The 13896-nt window shown below is 32.6% G+C and overlaps 2 long non-coding RNA genes across 16 annotated transcripts; one reads left to right on the plus strand and one right to left on the minus strand.

Moving 5' to 3' along the window:
- Window positions 1–429: 429 nt before the first annotated feature.
- Window positions 430–1318, minus strand: LOC147504075 (uncharacterized). Its single transcript, XR_015192928.1, has 2 exons — window positions 1183–1318; window positions 430–1112 (listed from the first exon to the last, which is right to left on the minus strand). It is a non-coding gene; the product is annotated as an uncharacterized LOC147504075 (long non-coding RNA).
- Window positions 1298–11191, plus strand: LOC147504076 (uncharacterized). 15 transcript variants are annotated; one of them, XR_015192921.1, is made up of 10 exons: window positions 1298–1435; window positions 2310–2403; window positions 3594–3678; window positions 6059–6129; window positions 6589–6652; window positions 7638–7760; window positions 7865–7920; window positions 8645–8704; window positions 9609–10083; window positions 10794–11191. It is a non-coding gene; the product is annotated as an uncharacterized LOC147504076 (long non-coding RNA). The 15 variants fall into 15 exon arrangements; XR_015192924.1 differs by having other exon boundaries at window positions 9736–10083; XR_015192917.1 differs by lacking the exon at window positions 7638–7760 and having other exon boundaries at window positions 7814–7920; window positions 9609–9800; window positions 9891–10692.
- The last annotated feature ends 2705 nt before the right edge of the window (window positions 11192–13896 follow it).

The following is a 13896-nucleotide window of genomic DNA, read 5'->3' on the forward strand; positions in this document are numbered from 1 at the left end:
CTCATCCTCACGAATGCTAAATGCCGATTCTTTGAATTCTAAAAAAACATGTTTGTTTTACGTTAGAATAACACGGCTCTGAAGAAATTTGAATATAAATCATTAGGACAATTTTACTCATACTATCTATTTTAAACACTAACTTGATTTCTTGTTAAACAAAATATATATTATATTTGAGGAGAAGAGATGGATTATCGAAAAAATAAATGATAAATAAATTTATTTAAAATATGCTTTTCAAAAATATATTTTAACGGTTTATTTTCATATTTTGTTTATTTTCAGAATATATATTATGTAATTCTATTTTTAACAAAGTGGATATCATTCACCCAAAAAAAATGAAAAAACCTGTGACGCCAACATCAAATTTTGAAGAACCTATTTTGAAACCATAAAAGTCAAGGTAAGAAAGTAGATGGGTTCTTAAGAAAGGGCAAGAAGGGACTTTTTTGTTTCAAGTATTAGAATTCAGCATTCAGAAGAAATTTTGGTGCTGAATGTTGAATGCTAAAAGTACCACTTAATGCTTAAACTACTTAAAAAAAACAAACAAGTTTTGAGCCTCAGAATACTTAAAACTTAAGTTTAAGAGGTTCTGAATGCTGAATTCAAAAAAAACAAACAACCCCCTAATAACCCCTGCAGATTACATTTTTATAAGCTAAAGAAACTCCAATCTAACAACATGCAGATGCAGCCCCTTAACAAAATTGCCTTCTACCGACCCTTCTCAACTGATCTCAAAGAGGAAAAACTGTAACCAAACGTCTGATCTGTTATGATGGGTTGTACAATATAAGTCAGCCTTCGCAACTTGAGAATCCAAGCCTCCAAAGCTGAAACAAATGCTTCAATTTATTCACACACTCTACATAGTCCTCTGGGTTCACTGAAAGACTTACAGAGAGCTTTAGTTCTACTGTCTTAAGAAATTTTTGAGAATTCAAAAAACCATCTGAGAAGTGGTTATTCTATGGAACTCATTCAAAAATAGCTTAAGCTATTTCTTCAGGCCATTGCTTGAGAGGATCTTCTTCCCATATGGACTGGTACGGAGGGCCGGAACATGGTCGGATAGCCTCTAACAACGCAGCATGAGCAGCCCCCTGAAAAACAGACGAGATAACCACCCCAATGAGAATAAGAGGTGAATAAAAATGGTAGGGAAAGCATTACCTTTGAATTATTCAGTGTAGCTTGAATAACGTAATTGCCATAGGGATCCTGCAATATCTGATCCAAGCGAGAATCACTTACGAGTTCTTGAACAATTCGAGGACGACGATCTTCTCCAGCAAATTTAAGGCATTTCTCAACAACATTACTGCTGCTCTCTATCTTATCTTATCTGTATGTACGTGGTCCACCCAAAACTTATGGCTTGAGTCTTGCTCTCTTTGATCATTGATCAATAGGTATTCAACAACAAGTAAGCAATTTTCTTCCATTTAAAGACTTTCTGTTTCAGAAACTATTTGGATTGGTAAATGCTCTTCAATTGAAACAATTTGAAAGCAATAATGATCATTAATTGAAAATGTTCATCACATATTGATCTTCTCATTTATCGCAATCACTGCGAATCAGGTCCGTCTCATCTTTTTCCATTTTGTTGGAATATTAATATGGGTTAGTTATTTAGTTAATGTGGTTTGAAAGTACGTTTGAGACTAGCGTGTGTATGTATCTCCTATTTTTCAAGTTTATTGTCTTACATGCCTACTAAGCTATATGATTGAGAAAAAGTTTGTTTTGTGAATCTGGCACTAATATTTAGACGTTCAATTAAAATCTCCAATTCCAACAATGCATAGTATCATGTTCATTACATTGACTATGTGGTAAATTTTGTTTTGTTACAAGAGAGGGTATTTCCACCAAATATTGTTTATGAATCAGGTCAGCTAGAATTAGTTATTCTCTTTTAATTTGAATTAATTAATTGGAATATAAGTACGCAAAGAGAAAATTTGCATACAATTTAATACATACTCCTATGACACTCTGAAATAGGACAATGCACTACTCAACCAAAAGCGAATACATCCACGTAATAACACTATTGTAATTAGAAAGTCAAGGCAAGAACGTAATTAGAAGTTAAGGCACTATGGTTATGGTATGGTACACAAATTCAAGTAGCTCTAGCATTGCTTAAGGCAATTTTTAAAGCCCTAACTTTCTTTTACTCGCCATAAATCAATTTTTTATAGAATTAGATTGGTCAAGCAATCAAAAGTGTTTGAGCCTGAAAATAATGGCAACTTTCTTCTATTGCCAACATTTCTTAAAACAATGTGTAGATGGAATTACAAACAAGTGAATGGTGGATGTGGACCGAGTTTGTGAAGATCTAATATCTTTGAAAGAGGAACAGGAAGTCATTTTACGATGGAGGTAGCTCCCTTCTTTATTGTTGCTATATATGATTGAATTGCTCTAGATTAAAAGTGTTTTGCTTTATATGATCGGTGTTGAGTTCAAATTTGCACTGGAGTTGATTGTCATTGTTGTGGTCGTGTTCTTTAGGATTTATATGCTATTCTTTTTCTCTTAGTTATTCACTTGAGTGATCATGTGTTATTATATTCTAACCAAAACTTGGGTATGGTCCCTCTTAACTTTCTCACGAGATCATAGTGATTTAGCTAAAATGCCCACAAAATGAGAAAGTGAATGCAAAGTTATAGCAAATTTGTTAACCAAAATAGATTTTATGATGAGAAGTCCCTGAAGCACCCATTCATAGGGCATTTTCTACTCGCAAAAAAAAGGAGGCCAAATTAAAACTTCACAAATAGTCCCATAAAAATAGGGAAAAAAAACTAAATGAATATAAGCAGGGTTTCTCATGATTTTTCAATTAAAACCCAAAAAGAATCCCAAAGAATTGTGTTTGTGTGTGTGTGAAACGCTGTAAGTTTTTTTCCCACTAAACTTCTACTTGCCAACTTTATATTTTATTACTCTACATATTTTATTGGTTTAAATAATCCATTAGCATTTAAACTATATGTTTAAGGTGATAATTATATGCCCTTCCTTCTGAAATGAAGAAGAGCTTTATTGCATTAATTTGTACCAATTAGCAGGTTAAATTTTACGTACTATCTCTTACTTTTGATTATTGCGAGATTGTCATGATGTATACATAAGGACCACGATATGGTATACTTTTGAGTAGCCTAATTTTTTATTACTATGGTATATGGTTATATTACATGTGGAATTGTTGATTATTAAAGAAAAGTTATTATTATTGATTTTTCGTTTGAATTGAGCAGGGAATTTCTATGTAGACCTGATTTTACTTGTTGTAACCTAGCTTGAAATTCATGCTACTTCACCTATTTGTCGTGAAACTAAGCATGTGTGTTTATTGTTGATGTCAAATACTCTTTGTGTTCTTTTTCGCTCATTGAATATTGACTTGATTTAATTGATCTTCATTAATACTCCATTGCTTTCGTTAAGATGATTAGCCCTTTCTTGACTGTGACGACAACAAGTTTATTTTTGCAAGCCATTGAGATTTGCTGATAACCTTTTCAAGTTGGTCTTAAATTATTTTTCTTATTGGATTACAGCGACGTCGAATCTAGATCAAGTCAAATTTTTGAATCCTCTTTCAGTTTTGATGCAATCTCTTGCAAACTCGAATCCGCAAATTAGGTAACTTTTCCTAATTGTTTTTATTGTTGTACTTGCACTGATTTTAGACTTTAAACCCTTTATAATTCGAAGAAGATTTTGCAAATCATTATATAACAAGTGTGTTTCGATTAAGTTTTTCAAAAAATGTGTGGTCATTTCATTTCTCTATTTTCATCTTGATTTTCATGTTTGATTAGGAATTGCCAAAGATCAAAGAGTTATCGATCTCATTTAAAACAGGCTTATCAAACAAAAAAAAAAAAAAAAAAAAAAAAGTATTGTTTATGCTGCCAAAACCATCATATCTACCAAATAGAAGGACCATTGAAATTTTAAGCCCTTTAGAAGCACTTGATAACTTAATGGAATTAGCTGTTGTCATTGGGGAAAAAAATCGCTATGACCCCGAAGCGATTGCTATGGATTACGTACGAGGCCCCAGAACACAGCCTCAATGTTTATGAGAGTAATCACTGTCCACTTGATTGGAAGTTTGAGTGTCTTATGTGGGACTAATGATTGAAAAAGATCAACTGATCACAATTTCTTTTGAGGCGGGGAAAAAATAGTTACGATAGTATATTCTTACAAACTTTCAATTTTCTTTTTCTTCTCTTTGCTTTATTTTTCTCTTAATACGTTGTATATTTATCTTTGTACTGCTTTCAAAATTCTGCACTGTTTGGTTAGGATTTATAAGTTGCTTGGATGTGATATTAGAGAAAAAAATTAGTTGGTATCAGAAATTGTTAATTTTTTAGTGGATTATATCTTTCATAAAATAAATAAATAGGGAAATTGCATGGTAAGATGGATGATTTGTGAAGTGAATGGTATCTTAGATGCTATGAAAAATGTATGACAAGATTTGGGATAGAATTACTTAATAGAATACAAAGTTGTATCCGTTCTCATAATTAAACGTACTAATAATTTATGAAAACAAACTCTTCTGAGGTTTTAATGGTATTTTTTATGCTAATGGAGTTCCATATGTAAGTAGTTGCATAGATTAAAAATATTTTTACGAAACTGATTTAACTTTATGTATTTATGTGTGACTGATTCTTATGCTTGGTATTTCAGTATTTCACGTAATTAAGTAGGATGCAATATTCTTTTTTCAGTTTGGGGATAAATTTCTGATATAGATAAAGATCTAAAGGTCCCATAAACATATTCACGGCTAAAAACATACTGGTAAATAAAGTGGCAATATGCAAAGGACAGAAGACCTATGATTTGTGATTATGACTTATGAAGATTGACTTGTACTTAAATGACAAAAAAGATGTATGTTCTATCGTTGCATACTAAATATTTGTTATGTTTTGTTTAGATGGGTGGTTGTCTCAATTGATTGAAGCCTTTAGTACTTCCTCCACTTCTACGATAACTTTGACCTATCAAAGAGACTACCCTAATATAAATGTTTGTTTCAAGCCTTATATTTTGAAAAATCGCTCTAAAAGCCCAAGCTGGCTACTATAATTTAAATTTGTGAGTAACTATAATATAATAAGATCTTCAACATGAAAAAAAATTAACCGCGGGTAAATATGCTTCTTAGTTTTATGGATAATCAAGGCAGTATAATATTTTTAATGAGGTTTGTTTAGGTAAGTTAGTTAGGAGAATATAAAAGGATTAGTTGTTATAGGATCAAAAATGTGGGTTTGATTAGAGAGTTGAATAACAATATTATGAGGGTGTTTGATCTTTATGGTAGTCTTTCATGTTCTTTCACTAAGTCAATGGAAACTTTGTCCGAGGGTGCGTGATTCTGGTGGAACGATGAGATCCAATGGGAAGGCTGGTAAGAAAAGAATCAGCTTTGGGCAGTAGTTCGAGAATCCAAAATGAGTGTTTAATCGGAAATCTGTATCCATTCTTTTATGAGCCAAGAGAGGAAGATATATCGACACTAGTCGAATGGAACTCAATTCTGTAACTCCTCTGTATCGGTAGAAGAACATTGCCTTAGTTCTAATTAGAACTTGCCTCACTTGATGTTGTTAGTAAGCGAGCCCTTTCCCTCCACTACTTTGCATGTTTAATTTGTTTCCTCACATCTCTTTATTAAATTGGTTGGTGTAAATTGCACCAAGAATAAGATCACTTAAAATGTGGATTTATATATATAAGGTTTTTATAAGCGGTAATAACTGAGTTAGTTTTCTGTAGCTTGAATTGTATCGTAAATATCTAAACATCTTGGCACATTTATAAAACACACATCAAGTATTACATACAGAAAAGGTTGACAAAATTTTGTTCAACTTTCGATGTTGATTATGACCGCTGTCAGTCATTTTTCAGTGATTTAATTTTTTTATTTTTTATTTTTATGGAATAAGTTGTTAATTATATTTGACTGCTAGAATTTTTGGTTGAATAGGATTTGGAGTCATTGCAGTTATCTTCTTCATCGCCATAAAGATCACACGGCTTATGCAATCGGTGGCATGGGTAATTTCCATTTTGTCATTGTCTGTGTTTCTCTTTATATACACTTAAGTTGCAGTGTTAATTAAGTGTATATAAAATGTTGAATAATCTCTAGATTCTTTTTTTTTTAAGAAAAAATAAAAAATATAAATCGACAAAAGCTCGAATATGAGGATTCTCGGCTCATATAATATTTTTCTGAACCATGTGTGTATGGAAACATTGTGTCTCGAATCTAATTATCTAATATGTAGATGATGATCATCTATTGGCTTTGATATATTATATGAATATAATGTTAGTTATTAAGTGTGTTCATGCACATGCATCTAATTGTTACTAACACCCTTTTTTTTGACAATATAATGTGACACTATAATGGGATGCTTCTGCATGAAATAATAATTTTGTTATCTGATGAATATATTTGTAACTCAAATTGCAAGTGCTAATTCCTATTGTTTGTTATCATGGTTGCAGAATTTTTTGGAGCAGTTCAAACTGATGGAAATCAGATGTGCAATCCTACCAGGCCATTACAAATGTAAGCATTCTACATTTATCGTGTATAATAAATGAAATATCGGTATATGGTTTCTATGAACCTTCTTACAAATGGTCTCACCTTCTATATCTGGAAGTGAGTAATATTAACAAACCCATATTTTGAAGTGGTTCAATATTTTGGATGCTACTGACTTAATTACCCAAGGAAATTAAAGATAAAACACAACTGAGTCATTTTTTAGGTTTAATGGTTTTACTTCTTGAGAGTGAAGTTAACTTATGACCGTTGTATCTCAAATTCACAATGTTTTGGTTAACCCACTTGGCCAAAGGTGTTGTAGTTGTAAGAGGGGGATCATTATATAGGGTGCTTCTACAGTATGTTACACAATTTGATAAAATGGTGATGATCATGACCAGTCTTATCAAATCAAAAAATGTAAAAGGAGCCTCTTCGACATAAGCTCCATTTTCAAGCAAATTTTGTTATTATGACTTTATTGTTTCTCATGGTTTTGATATATGTGTCAATTGAATTGATTTAATTGTTTAATTAAAAAAAACACAATTTTAATGTTAGTTTAGTTACTGCTTACCCTTCCTTAATCATGCACAACATGTAAGTGAGATGAATAACGTCCACTAGCATGATTGAATGGGAGATGGATATTGTGCTTCCAAAAGAGAGCATATAATGGAACATTGGATTCTCACACTTCATCTTCACAAGGATTTTTAACTTCGTACTACTTTAGCGTTGCCTCTTAATTCACTTTGTGGATAATCTCAAGCAACATCCATTTGTAAAGTTCTTGGGATAAAGAATACTATATATACATACCAGATATTCGCAAATATCATTGGAATAAACTATTTAAGTTGTGAAGGACCTGACATAGCTAAGGAATACATGTGGGGTTTGAACCAAACTCTTAATTGAAGCTTATTGATAAGCTAGATATGGTTATGGGTTGGTAAATTGCTTACTGACGTGAACATATTTATTATCGAAATGTTTATAGGAATGTCGCGTGGTATGTCAAGCTCTGTGGAGAATTAATACATGCATAACATTGTAAAGGCTATTGTATATAGATCACTATAGCATCTCAGCAAAATGGTCATCCAAACATTGTTTGGTTAAGGTACATAAAAATGGCATTAGTATTCTTTCATTCACTTTTCCTTTTTGGTTCAGGCCACATTCCACATATTTGTCTTTGATGGACTTCAAATGTATTTCCATTAGTGGAGTTCCTTAATTCTTTGGGAAAATGGATATTTGAACAATCTTGATTTATTAAGGTACTATTCATATCTAATGTCATTATGATCTTTAAGTTTTTTATATGAACTAATCATGCTTTAGTATCACTTGCATCATCATTGTTAACTGTTAAAGGCTCTACATTGTCTACCCTATTTGAGTGTTTTACTTAACAAAATAATAATAAATAAAAAAAAAAAATATTTCTCTACCTTAAGGACACGTCACAGATAGGGTTGTTAGCAGATTATGCTGATTTATTTAGGTCAATTGAATGAAGAAATACCCTCTATCAACTTAATGGTTGAATTAATTTTGAACATGGAGAAATGGATATGTCGTAATGACTTTATTCTAATTCATTGGAGTGATTCGAGAGAGACCCATTTTATTGTTCAATTTTGAGTTTCTTTAACGGTTTGGCAATTTATTTAATACGAGATCGAATTGGATTTGTTTGAATTGGAAAACAACTGGATTATTTGAAGATACCATTTCCATGGATGAGCACCTACTCATGGTTGCATTAGAATGCTACTCATGGTTTGCCAAGTGTTTGTTTCAATGTCTCATCAATATGTCGGTTTTATGTGATTTTCATTTTTATGTAGGTTTCAATATCACCTCCCATATTTTTACTGAATACCTATTGCCTATTGTTAAAGTGTGCAGTGTTTATGTTCCTTGCTTGATACGTTGCTTTGTTTATTTCCTTAATACATTTTGTTTTTTGTTTTTTTTTTGGATTTTTGTTGTTCATAGTGCTACCGAAAATGCAGAGAGCTTCCATTGGTCAAATAACTGGATTGAATAGGTGATCAGGTAGGACTTTCTCTTTGGATATGTTACCGGAATGTTGTTGATCATGGTAGTATTTTTTTTAGATGTTATTTTGATCCATATTTAGTTGGGTTTTAATGATTGGATCCTTTTTTAAAGATAACACATTAGTTACCGCGTATTTTATTAATTGTATAATTCATAATTATGATATGGATTGCCTAACTAAAGGACTGGCCAACATGGCCATATATATGCTTTTCATGTTGTAAATTATTTTCTTTAAGTTGGAGAGTTCTTCAAGTTGTATGTACCGAATTTCTAGAAAACCCTTATATGCTTCAGGGTAATGCATTATAATTAGATATGAATCTGTAGAAATTTTGGCTTGCGGGACATGTCGGCTGCGCATTGGCATACTTAGTACACCTATAAAAAGTTGTATTCAATGAATGTTACATAATCGGCAATGTGATGGACTGGGGTGGGTAGTCCTTGGTTAAAACCAATTTAGGGTATCATTGTTCTCCCTTGCACTTTTAAGTTTTGGTTGACATGAGTTTTCAAGTTTTTCAATAAGATTAACTTTTCACTTTTCACATCTGATTATTATAGTATATGACTTCTACGTGAATTTTAAATTGTAATTGGATTAAGCATGTTAATGGTTATAGCCCAGAGCCCTAGTAACCCATGTAAGTTTTTTCTACCACCTAATAACAATGTTTGTTTAAAAAAAAAAAAAAAAAAAAAAACACACACACACACATGCTTCAAGTTGAGTTTGTGAATATGTTCCTACCTAAAAGACTTCTAAGCAGTGAGTGTTACCTTTTTATTCTTATGATTCCTTCATCTCTATTTATTTATTTTATTTTATTAAAAAAAAATCATTCAAGTGTTAAGTTGGAACTCGATGTCACTAAACGACTTCTTTTCTTTTCAGATGCAGTTGTAAGAACTCATATGGAAAGTTATTATATTTTGATATGCCGATAAGCACTCTACCTTATTTACTTAAGTGTCATTTTCCTTGATTGATTAAAAGTAATAAAGTGTTTTTTCTTATGTAGCGTCGCAACTGCTCTGAGGAGGCTGAAGAGGAGGATTTCGTTTCTTTGTAGTTGATAAAATCTTGGTACCTAGATACTGTTGATCCTCTTTTATTAATTTAACTAATTATTGTTGAATTCTTTTGGAGTTTAATGTGTAGTGTATTTATGCATAGAATGGCAGACTTGGTAAATATGGACGGAATCATTACATTTGGACTTTATGTCAAGATCTGTTGAACAAGCTTTTGATCTCTTTTTTTGGAAGTTCCGCAATATTTTGTAGGAAAGTACATACCTCCGCCTATGAAATTGTCAAAGGAAGCTATTGCCCTGTCACCCAAGCTAAAAACAAAAATGGCTAAGCAGGTAGACCTGTATGAATTTTAAATAAACAAATTCCTTTTTTATATTAGAGACACCACTTTGAGCTTTTGTTCCTTTATTGATACGACTTGATAGTAAATATTTTAGTTACATAAGTGTAGTAGAAGTATATGAATAGTTTTTCATGCATCTGCGCTTCTCAATATCATGTCAGTAGAAACAACTCCTATAACACTGGAAACTGTTGGTGGATTTCAAAGGTTACCCATGGTGAAGCCTCCACTTGATATTCTTTATTAAGTAGTATATATGCAACTAGAAAGTTAATTGCCTTAATTGCACAACTCTGCCAAATTAATAAGATGGTTAGAAGATAAATCAATAGATTTTCAAGTGGTGGTAGGAGTTACCAACACTTTGGCATGCCATGGCTGCATGTGGATGTACGTGCAAATTGCATTGTGAAGGCCATTGCATAACTAAGAAGGCAAAGAGCTCTCCTACAAAGGACCTCATCAACATGTTATGAAAATACTAATAGCCAATTCTCCCATTTGTTGTTTGTGTGATTGTTTGGTTTGTATTACAAAGTGTGTTCCTTGGGTGGCCCAAAAGTTTAACCAAGGGATCTCTGACAATCTACTGATAGTGGTGAGTTAAGGGATTGAAGCTTCACTAAAAGCTATGTTGTTTTAACTATGAGTTGGTTTACACACCAACAATTTATGCATCGTGATTCTTTTTTGATGCAGGAGGTTTTGAAGGGAATACAAGGAAGCAACACGAGCGAGTGGGCTTATGACGACACCAAGTATGCTTAAAGGATTAAGAATCAACAGAGATGGTGATCATAGAGATAATAAAACAGCTGATATGGTGCATAATTTTTTTTTTTAAATGAGGGGGCTGAGTTGCTAATTTGAATTCAAATTGGTAACTGTAAAATTAAATATTATAGTAGTGTAGTATATATTGTAGTCCATTATGTTGTATCAAAGGTAGCTGTAATGATATTGATTTTGTTGGAGGAGCTTAAATGTGGATACTTGAAGTCATGAACTATAAGTCTGTATAATTTTTTCTTAGTCTATTTTTTTTTCCTTCTTTATGCTAAGTGAGCCAAACCAAGATATCAAGTAGTGTTTTATCACGTGCGTTTTTCATTGAAACGGTTTTTATATATATATATATATGGCGTTGTGTTGAAGGCATGCTTCCTCTTGGTTGAATAATATGTGTTTCACGAGTTCCAAATCTTTAATTATGGGAATATAATAGGAATTGGATGAGAGAGGACCCCATAAATAAAAAGCTTAAGATGTGCATTTATTTTGAATTATGAATCGACGGTTTTTTGGATAGGAGACTTCTTTTGTATCGTGAAATTTATTACATAATGTAGTATAAGTTGTTGTACTGCTCAGGGATATGGTAGAAATACTTGGAATCTAGAAGGGGTGAAGATTTGTCTTAGCAATGAATATAGATTCAGATTATTAGAGAGCTATCTAAGCTATAAATGGAAGAAAAAATATCGTTTTTAGAGCTGCTACAATTTGACACAATAACACATCACTTGGAACACGCATAAAGAATTGACACAACAATTTCCAGACATCTACAAAGAACTAATGTTATTCATTTAATTACAAATAGTTGCAAGTCTTTTAACAAAAAAAAAATATATTCATTTAACGGCACCCGTCCAAGTATGAAAACACATCATTAATGAATAGTATAAAAATAAACAACCACTCAAGGACACCAGCAAATAAACCAGCCGTAAACCCCTAAGAATACGTCAATACTTTGACAAATTTAACTCTTCGCGCAGCCACTCCCAGCGCAAATGCTTTAGAAATCAATCAAGAGATTAAAAGCCTATAAATTTACTCACCAACAACCTATAAATTTTAGCATTGAATTTCTTTACCGTGCCAAATGAAAAACCTTACTTTACACATTATATGTACATCAGTAAGGTTATCATGAACTTGGCAATGAACTAACGATAGAAAATTAGGAAACTATAAAAAACGAGAGCGAGTTCAAGGGATATTGGGAAAAATAAAAGTACCTTTTAAGAGGGACTGAATTTACTTCTTTGCTAAAGTCAATTGAAGATAGATACTCGAGAGATAGGTTAACCCATTTGCTTTTAAAAAAAAATGAAAGTGAAAATACACATGTCGAAATTAGAGATACAAGTGGTGAAAGTGAGACCACGTGTTAAGGATACTAATGGGCTAAGAATTAAGCCAACATTTATCATAAAACCCATTAAAAAAATGAAAATTAAAAGACAACCCAAAATTTCGATATCTTAATACACTATAAGGCCCATTGATACAAAAGAAAAATCTTTTAGTCTAACAAATTATTAGGGCTGGAAACTTTGATCAATTAATTTACTTTATGAGTTTCAATATAGTTTAGAAGTAAAAATTTTGATACATAATAAAAAAAAATGAAAAAAAAATGGTAAGCAGAATTTAATAGGGAGTTACCATACTGACATAAGGTGGATTTAATAGGTATTAGTAATCAATACGAAAAACGACTAAAAAGGGTATCAAACTTTACACCTTTTGATAATATGGGGACTAAACTTTTTTTCCCGACAGTTTAGGAACTGATAAGTGCTCAAAAAGTGCTATTTAACCCTCAATTATGCCTCTTGTTTAGCCATCTTAATGGACTAATAGTGTTTATAAGTTATGTTTTATGATTCTACAGGTGAAAGTGAGAGTTTTGTGGAATATTAGAGAAAAAGGGGTAAAACGGAGCAATTCGGAGCATTAAGGATCACATGGGAAGCCCGTGGACAATCATGGAGAAGGCCAAAGAATTGGAGCTATTAAAGATGCGACTTGGACCTATTTTAAAGCCTATTTGGAAGCCCAAGGCCAAAGGATTTGTTGCTTGGACCAAAGCCCGCAAAAGAGGATAGAATGATAGAGCATAAGAGACAAAATAGGCTTACGCGTGCGGGGACTGATGGATCGAGCGCCCAGACGATTGATCGCGTCGAGAGACGATGAATAGTGCGGCCCGGACGCATGGATCGAATTAATTGTAGCCAATTTCTTCTCAGTTTTGGAGACGAAGTTTGACTCTGAAAGAAGTCTATTTGTATTAGGAAACAAATGATAGTTTGGAATGCTTCTAGAGCTCATTGTAACCTCTATAAATAGAGGACCTAAGTGCCTCATGTAATTTGCCAATTCACTTATACTCTTGTCTCCAGAACTTGAGGCAAAGAGAGATTAATAATAAAAGATCGGTTTTAACTAGTTGAGTCTTAATAAATTAGTCTTTCTAGTCTTATGTTCTTCGACTCTTCTTCTTCTCGTTCTTCGTGTTCTTCCTTCTATATGGAAAGCTAATCTTCTCCTTCAAGGGAGGAGATGAAGCCAGTGCTTAAGGTTTAATGATTCTTTTGGTTCATGGTGTTCTTCAATCAGGTTAGTTCTTTATATTTTTAGCTATTAGTTCCATTGCCCACACTAGGGGATGGAAGTATATAATAGGGTTTATGTTTTGCAATATTAATATCATGCTAGTGTTCTTTACTTTTCTTCTAGCAGTATAGTTCTTTAGAGTTAGGGAAGTATTCTTTGTGTTGCCTTAGAAGGGTAGCTCGGGTGGGCCGCTTTAGGGAAGTATTCTTTGTGTTTGTTTGCCTTAAGTGGTAATTCATTGAATGGCCGCCCTATTAGGAAGTACTCCTTGATGTTGCTCTCGGTAATACATTGAATGGCTTCCCGAGCTTACATAAAAGGAAAGAATATATTAATAGCATAAACATAGGAACAACCTTAAGTAGAGTTAATTGTTAACGATGTTTCGTCCAAG

This window comes from Coptis chinensis, chromosome 4 (genome assembly GCF_015680905.1).
Source record: "Coptis chinensis isolate HL-2020 chromosome 4, ASM1568090v1, whole genome shotgun sequence".
In the NCBI taxonomy this organism is placed as follows: Eukaryota; Viridiplantae; Streptophyta; class Magnoliopsida; order Ranunculales; family Ranunculaceae; genus Coptis; species Coptis chinensis.